Below are 7437 nucleotides of genomic sequence, written 5' to 3'. Positions count from 1 at the left end.
TACATAGGGTAGCTATGAGTCGCAAACAACTTGATGGCACATAACAACAACAACAAGTTTACTTAGATCTCTACACCCACAAAAGCAGCAGGAAAGCAACCACAAGACAGATTGCAGTTGGAATATCTTCTGCCAAGGACTTCTCTACAGTTTTAAAAAGGATATCACTTTAAAGACTAAGATATGCCAGACCCAAGCCCTGGTATATTGTTTGGTATGTTTGTAAAAGTTGGGTAATAAATAAGAGAAGCCAATGGAGAGTTGATGCTTTGAATAGTAGTGTTGGAGAAGAATACTGAACATACTATGGACTGCCAAAAGTACAAAGAAACTTGTCTTTCATTGAAGCACGAAGAGTAAGTGCAGCCATAATACTTCTTTGAAACAATGATGGCAAGGTTTTTTCCTGGCATACCCTATGCAAGTTAACAGGAAAGTCCATTCCCTGGAAAAGTGAGAGAACAGTAAAAGGGAAGAAAATGTCAAGGATGTCCTGCTTGCAAATTAAAGAGTCATGAGAGCTAGGACAAGGATCATTGAGATGAAATGACACAAGGACTGCAACAGTGGGCTTCAGGACCCTAGAGATTGTGAATGTGTAATAGAAATGGAAGGGCTTCATTGTGTTGTAAATTTCTAGGGTTGCTGTGAGCTGTTGTCAGAATGATGATGTCTAAGAACAATACAACAGTGGGGATAAGGAACTGTGAGATGCAAGTTAAGGAGGTCTAGTGGCCAAGTAGCATGGAGCTGTGCAGCATGCATGAAGGCAAGTGGTTTGAGGCCACAAGATACTCCGTGGGAGAAGGATGGACAGTCTACTCCCATGCGATTTACTGCCTCTGAAAACCCGTCAAAGGGTCAGGTATGGGTCAGTTCTGACTCGATAGTACACAACAACAAGAGGAGGTCAAGTACACAATTACTGCAGTGTATTACTGCCAAAGTCAACATTTCTAAGTCTCTTTTTGAGTCTTCATGATTGGCTATTCATAAACAAAGTGGATTTTAAAAAGGCTGCTTTAAATTTCCATAGGTGCAACACTCTCGCATATTTTTAGGCCTGACATTATCTTTAAAAACAAAAAAGATGAATTTAAGCAATGAAGTGTCTTGAATCCTAAACATTCCTGAAATTTTCCTACTTTGTTCTGTTCTGTTCGAAGCACCCATGTAGCCTGCCTGTTGTTATGCAACATTAAGGAGTCTCAGTGCATTTTACAACCCTATTTTCTTCACTTGTCAGTGCTAGCTCTTCCTCTGTTTCACTTTCTTTTGTTAAGTTTGTTTTATTTCTGAGATTGAATTTTCCACCTTATAAGGAAGAGGTGGCTTTACAGTTATTTTCCTTTATTCTCTCTCGAGAGTAGTCACAGCACGCATCTTAGCTTTGTTATAGTTGGAACAGAGTTTTGACTGGCATATGAGTTGTTCTCCAATTGCATCATATCCTATTGCTATATAGTTTTATTTTCAATAGAAGTTCTCAAAAACTATGGTTCTGTAAGCAAATTCAGGTCAATGTACTAAAAGTTAATCTTCCTTTTTTTATACTATATCCTGGAAGCTATTGTTTCATCAAAATGCAGAACAAATTCATTACATTCAAGCCACGAGTTTCAATGTTTAAGGATGTGATAGGCAGAATATTGAATAATTCAGAAAGCATTAAAAGAATATGGAAAGAATATACAGTCATTGTACTAAAAAGAATTGGTTAACACAGAGGAATTTCAAGAAACAACATATGATCAAGAGGTGATGGTGATGGAGAAGATGTGGAGGAAGGAAGATGCTCTGAAAGACTAGGTGAAAAATAAAGCTCCAGGAATTGATGAAACATCAGTTAATATATTTCAGCAAACAGTTTCTGCCCTGGATGTGCTCACCATGTTGTGCCAAGAAATCTGGAAGAAAACTACTTGGCCAACTGACTGGAAGAGATCCTTATTCCCATTCCAAATAAAGGTGACCCAACAGTGGGGAAATTATCAAACAATATCAGTAATATCACATACTTGCGAAATCCTGCTGAAGATTATACAGAAACGACTGGAACAGTACATTGATAGAGAACTACCACAAATACAAGCTGGATTTAGAAGAGTTCATGGCACTAGGGACATTACTGCCAATGTCAGATGGATTTTGGCAGAAAGCAAAGTATGTGAAGAATGTTTATCTGTGTTTTATTGACTAAGCAAAAACATTTTTTAATTTTTATTTTATTTTCATGAACATTTGCAGAGATTTTGTATTTCCATTCATTCATTTTCTCCCTGCCTACCCATCCCCCCTCACCCCCAGTTTGCTCTTCTCTTTGAAAAGTAAAATAAAAATTCCTTCTATGGTATATAATCCCCTCCACCCCCCAGTACAGTACACTATGCAACCTTCATTCTGGATCCTTGTCATAACCATAATACCCAATCATTTATCGCTTTTAAACTGTTCTCTCCCTCATCTGTTTCAATGCAGTCTACATAATTTATCCAATTTTTCTCAGTCTCACCCCAACTCTGATGTCAGTTCCATTCTACAACAGTGGCACTATGCAGTATTTGTACTTTTGTGACTGATATATTTCACTCAGCATAATGTTCTCCAGGATCATCCATTTTGAATAATACTGCATGAGTTCCTTGTTTTTCAATGCTGTATAGTATTCCATTGTGTGAATATACCAGAGCTTCTCTATCCATTCGTTTGTTGATCATCACTTAGGTTGTTTCCAACTCCTTGCTATTGTATACAAAGCTACAATAAACATGGGTGTGCATATATCTGCCTGGATGGCAGCTATGGTTTCTTTAGAGTATATTCTCAGTAGCGGAATTGCTGGGTCAAATGGTATTTCTATATGCAACTTTTTGAGAAAGCGCCATCCAGTCTTCTATAGTGGTTGCACCATTTTACACTCCCACCAACAGTGAATAAGGGTTCCAGTTTCTCTGCAACATCACCAGCATTTGTTGTTTGCTGCTCTGTTAAATTTTGCTGTTCTTACTGGGGTGAGATGATATCTCATATTTGTTTTTTGTTTTTTATTTGCATCTCTCTAAGAGCTAGGGATTTGGGTGTTTAAGCAAAAGCGTTTGACTGTGGATCAAAACAAATTATGGCTAACCTTGAGGAAAAGGTAAATCTCAGAACACTTGATTGTGCTTATAATCTCAGAACACTTGAAACCTCTACTTCAACTAGGCAGCAGTCCTCAGAACAGAGCAAGGAAACACAGCATGGTTAAAAATAAAGAAAGGGGTATTATATTTGTTTGGTTTTTAAATTTTTTTTTTATTTAAGTCACTTGTTCAGAGTCAACAATATATTTTCAGTCCGTACATAGAATAGATCATTCAGGAAGCAGGACTTTATGAGGAGGAGTGTGATTTCAAGACTGGAGGAAGACTCATCAACAACCTATAATACACAGATAAGACAATCTTGCTTGCTGAAACTGAAGAAGACCTGAAGCGCTATTGCAAAGGTCAAGGACAGGAAGACAAAGATGCTCATCACTGGGTCAACTGGCTGCACCATGATAGATGGAGAAGAGATTGGCGTTGTTGGCAATCACAGCTTTCTTGTCTCCACAATCAACACACTTTTAACACCAGCAGTCAGAAAATCAAAAGACGAAATGCATTGGGAAAATCTGCTGTCATGGACCTCTCTAGAGTGCTGACGATCAATGATGTCCGTCAAGAGACAAAGGTGCACCTAATCCAGGCCATGGTCTTCTCAATTACTTGTTATGCTTCAGAGAATTGGACAATGACTAAGGATGATGGAAGAAGAATAGATGCATTCAAGTTGTAGTGCTGGAGAAGAGTCTTGAACATACAATGGAATGACAAGAAAACAAATAGGTCTGTCTCGGAAAGGGTGAAACAAAGTTTCTCCTTGCATGCTAAGACTTTGAAGCTTTGTCTCACATACTTTAGGCATGTGGCAAGGATAGGCTGGTCTTTGAAGAAGGACATCATGCTCAGAAGGGTGGAGGGACAGTGCAGGAGAGGCAGAACTAGGATGAAAAGGATTGATACAGTATTTGGGGCAATGAGGGTTGGCGTGTCAGAATTAGTGAGATTGACTCAGTACAGGAAAGGGTTCAGAGCTGCTATACATAGGTTGCTATACATCACAGGTGACTCAAAGGCACGTAACAACAATGTACTATATTGGTTAGGTTTTTATGTTTAATTTTTTATTTAAGTGTCTAGTTCAGAGTCAACAAGACCTCAAGGAGGATCTTTGTATGTAAAGTTGGTTTTTATTATATTTTTGAGGAACATTCTGTACTGAGGTACCCTGGGATTGCTGTGATGCTCAACATTGTGCCATTGGGTATCAAATGCTATAATGGTTATTCATGGTGGGCAGAGTTTGGTGGAGCTCCCAGTTGAAGACAAGTCTGAAAGCAGGAGTGGCATACACTTCCTAAACAGCATGCCTTTGGAAATCTATGAACTCTGATAAATGTCGATAGTTATAGAAAGGCCTCAGGCCTTTTGTTCATAGGGTCGCTATGAGTTGTGTTCGGCTCAAAGGCAATCAACAACAATACTAACAAGTACGCACATGACCTAGCTCTTGCCTGAAAGGTATCTTTAATATCGCTGAGTAAATTAAAAAAAATTGCAAAACCCCACTTTTAAATGTCAATGGAACTTTATTTTCCAAATCTTTATTTTTTTTTAAATTTTCCAAATCTTAATATAAGAGGGACTTTATCTATACCAAATAACAAATGTGAGAGTAGCTCTGCCCTTGCCATTATTAAGATAAATTACAAAGTTAAGGTCTTTGAATCTTTTTTAGAATTGTAATTACTGATACTATAAGGGATGAGGTATGAGAAATGGAGGTTACGACAAGAGTGGAATCAGTAAAAGTATATTGATCAGAATGGATTCATTACAGAGACAATGTGATGTAACAATGTAATCTAACAGAGGAGCCTAAGGTAAAGATGGAGAGCATGGAATAAGGTTGATAGTTTCTATGGTGATAGTTTCAAGATGAGATAGTATATCGTGATCTCAGTACTCTAGCAAGTGTGCAAGGCAAAACCAATTTCTGCATCGAAACCAGCTGTTTCAACCTACTGTAAGTGCTGAATTAGAAAGAACTTGAATCTTGGAATAGAAATCTGAGTTTGTATCCTTGCTAAATCACTAATCAGCTGGCTGACCATGGCTTTACCTCCTCAGTTATAAAACTAGGATGACAATTCTTTTTCAGTAGTGCCATAAGGTTTAGGTTTATACAAGCAAAACTCTAGATCGGATGTAGAGTACACAGCAGATACACACAAAAAGAGTATCTCTTATTCATATTGTTCAGAAAAAAGAGTTGGGTCCTGTGTATTCAAAAGCCTAGTTTTGCAAACCCATCTGTAATTAAATCTTTAACCTTTTATTATTTTGACTCTCTTTTCTCCTCCCATTTCTTTCCTAATGAAGTTACAATTAAAAATACCCTGAAATATTTTCTTAGCTGAACTCATAACCAAATTTATGGTTGGAATCAGAACAAATGAAGTGATTATAGAGGACAAATTAAAGAATACATCAACTGTCTCTCTAGGAAATGGAGAATAGAATAAACACTGCTATCAACCAACCAACTAATTGCTGTCAAGTTGATTCTGACTCATGGTGATCCAGGCATGTCAGTGTTGATCTGTGTTACATAGATTGTATATCTTAAAAATTAGATTTTCAGTCATTTCTTGCAAGAAATTCATACTGAATAGAGTCAAAAGTTAATCTTTTGGTTAGCTGTTAAGATTTAATAGTTTGCACCCATAGATGGTAGTTGTACGGAGAGTGGTGAAATCAAGGGTGGTTACTATTTTCAGTATGTTTTCATTTGAACTCTTTCCTTAGCTTTTTCTTTCTCCCTCTCCTTTCTTTCTGACTTCCCCCTTCTATTTACCTTACTCTCTCTTCCTTACTCTTTCCCTTTCTTGCTTCCTGTTACTCTGTGATTTTGGAGATTCAAAATTGGGTGGGTTGCTTTGCTTGTGAGAGTTCAAGGATAAATGATGCTTACTCAGTTGTATATCAGATATAGCAAAAAACCTCTTGATCTAAATCCATTGACATAGGTAGAATAGGGCACACTTAGGGGACATCTATGTAAGGAATATGGTAAGGAATGAAAGAGAAGTCATAAAAATAAATATACATCAATGGTACTGAGCCCTGGTAATATATTGCAGTCACTTATTGCCATTAGAAGAAATTAGAAATTAGAAAGAGCTAAGACTCTACATCCAGAGTTTTGGATATAGTATATCTGGATTGGGCTTGGACAGTGGCAGAAAGCAAAGCTGAGAGAGAGAGAACCACGCATCTAAATTAAGAGTGCTGGTCTAAGACAAATGCAATTCATATATGATTCAAAGCATCAGAAGAATAAAGCAGATTGCTATGAATTATTGTGTAAGATACAAGTTTGGGTTTCTCAGCTGTTGTTGTTGTTGTTTTTATGTGCCGGTGAGTCGTTTGCGATTCATAGCGACCCTATGTACAACAGCCCTAAACCCTACTCTACCCTGTGCCAATCTCATTGCCTCTGACACACCCATCCCGAGTGCCCCAGTCACTGAATCAAACCACCTCATAGAGGGTCTTCGCCTCCTGTGCTGTCCCTCTACTCTACCGAGCATGATGTTCCTCTCTAAAGACTTGTCTCTCCTTACAACATGTCCGAAGTATGTCAGACAAAGCCCCAGAATCCTTGCCTACAAGGAGCAAACTGATTTAATCCTCTCTACGATGAATCTGTTTGTTTTCTTGGTAGTCCATGGTTCATTCAATACTCTTCTCCAGCACCACAGCTCAAAGGCGTCAATTCTCCTTCTATCCTCCCTAGTCATTGTCCAACTCTCTGGTGCCTAACAGGTGATTGCAAAAACCATGGCCTGTATCAGGCGCACCTTAGTCTCCAGAGAGACACTGTTGCTCTTGAGTATTTTGGAGAAGTCCCTAACCGCAGACTTTCTCATCGCAATACGTTTTTTGATTTCCTGGGTCCTGGTGCCAAGAGTATTGACCGTGGAGCCGAGCAAACTGAAACTGTGAACAATCCCAATCTCTTCGCCATCCATCATGATGCTACCGATTGGTCCAGTCGTGAGAATTTTTGTCTTCTTGACATTGAGCCTCAATCCATATTGAAGGCTGCAGTCCTTGACTCTCTGCAGTAAGTGCATGAGGTTCTCCTCAGTTTCAGCGAGCAAGGTTGTGTCAGCTGCATAATGCAGATTGTTGATAGATCATCCACCAATCCTAACGCCACATTTCTCCTCATAGAGCCCAGCCTCTTGGATAGTCTGCTCTGCATACAGGTTGAAAAGGTATGGAGACAGGACACATCCCTGGCGTACACCCTTCCCAATTTTGAACCATGCAGTGTTGCCCTGATCTG

This window comes from Elephantulus edwardii, unplaced genomic scaffold (genome assembly GCF_000299155.1).
Source record: "Elephantulus edwardii isolate Elephantulus edwardi_28Jun2011 unplaced genomic scaffold, EleEdw1.0 scaffold00002, whole genome shotgun sequence".
Taxonomy (NCBI): domain Eukaryota; kingdom Metazoa; phylum Chordata; class Mammalia; order Macroscelidea; family Macroscelididae; genus Elephantulus; species Elephantulus edwardii.
This window is presented reverse-complemented; position numbering follows the sequence as displayed.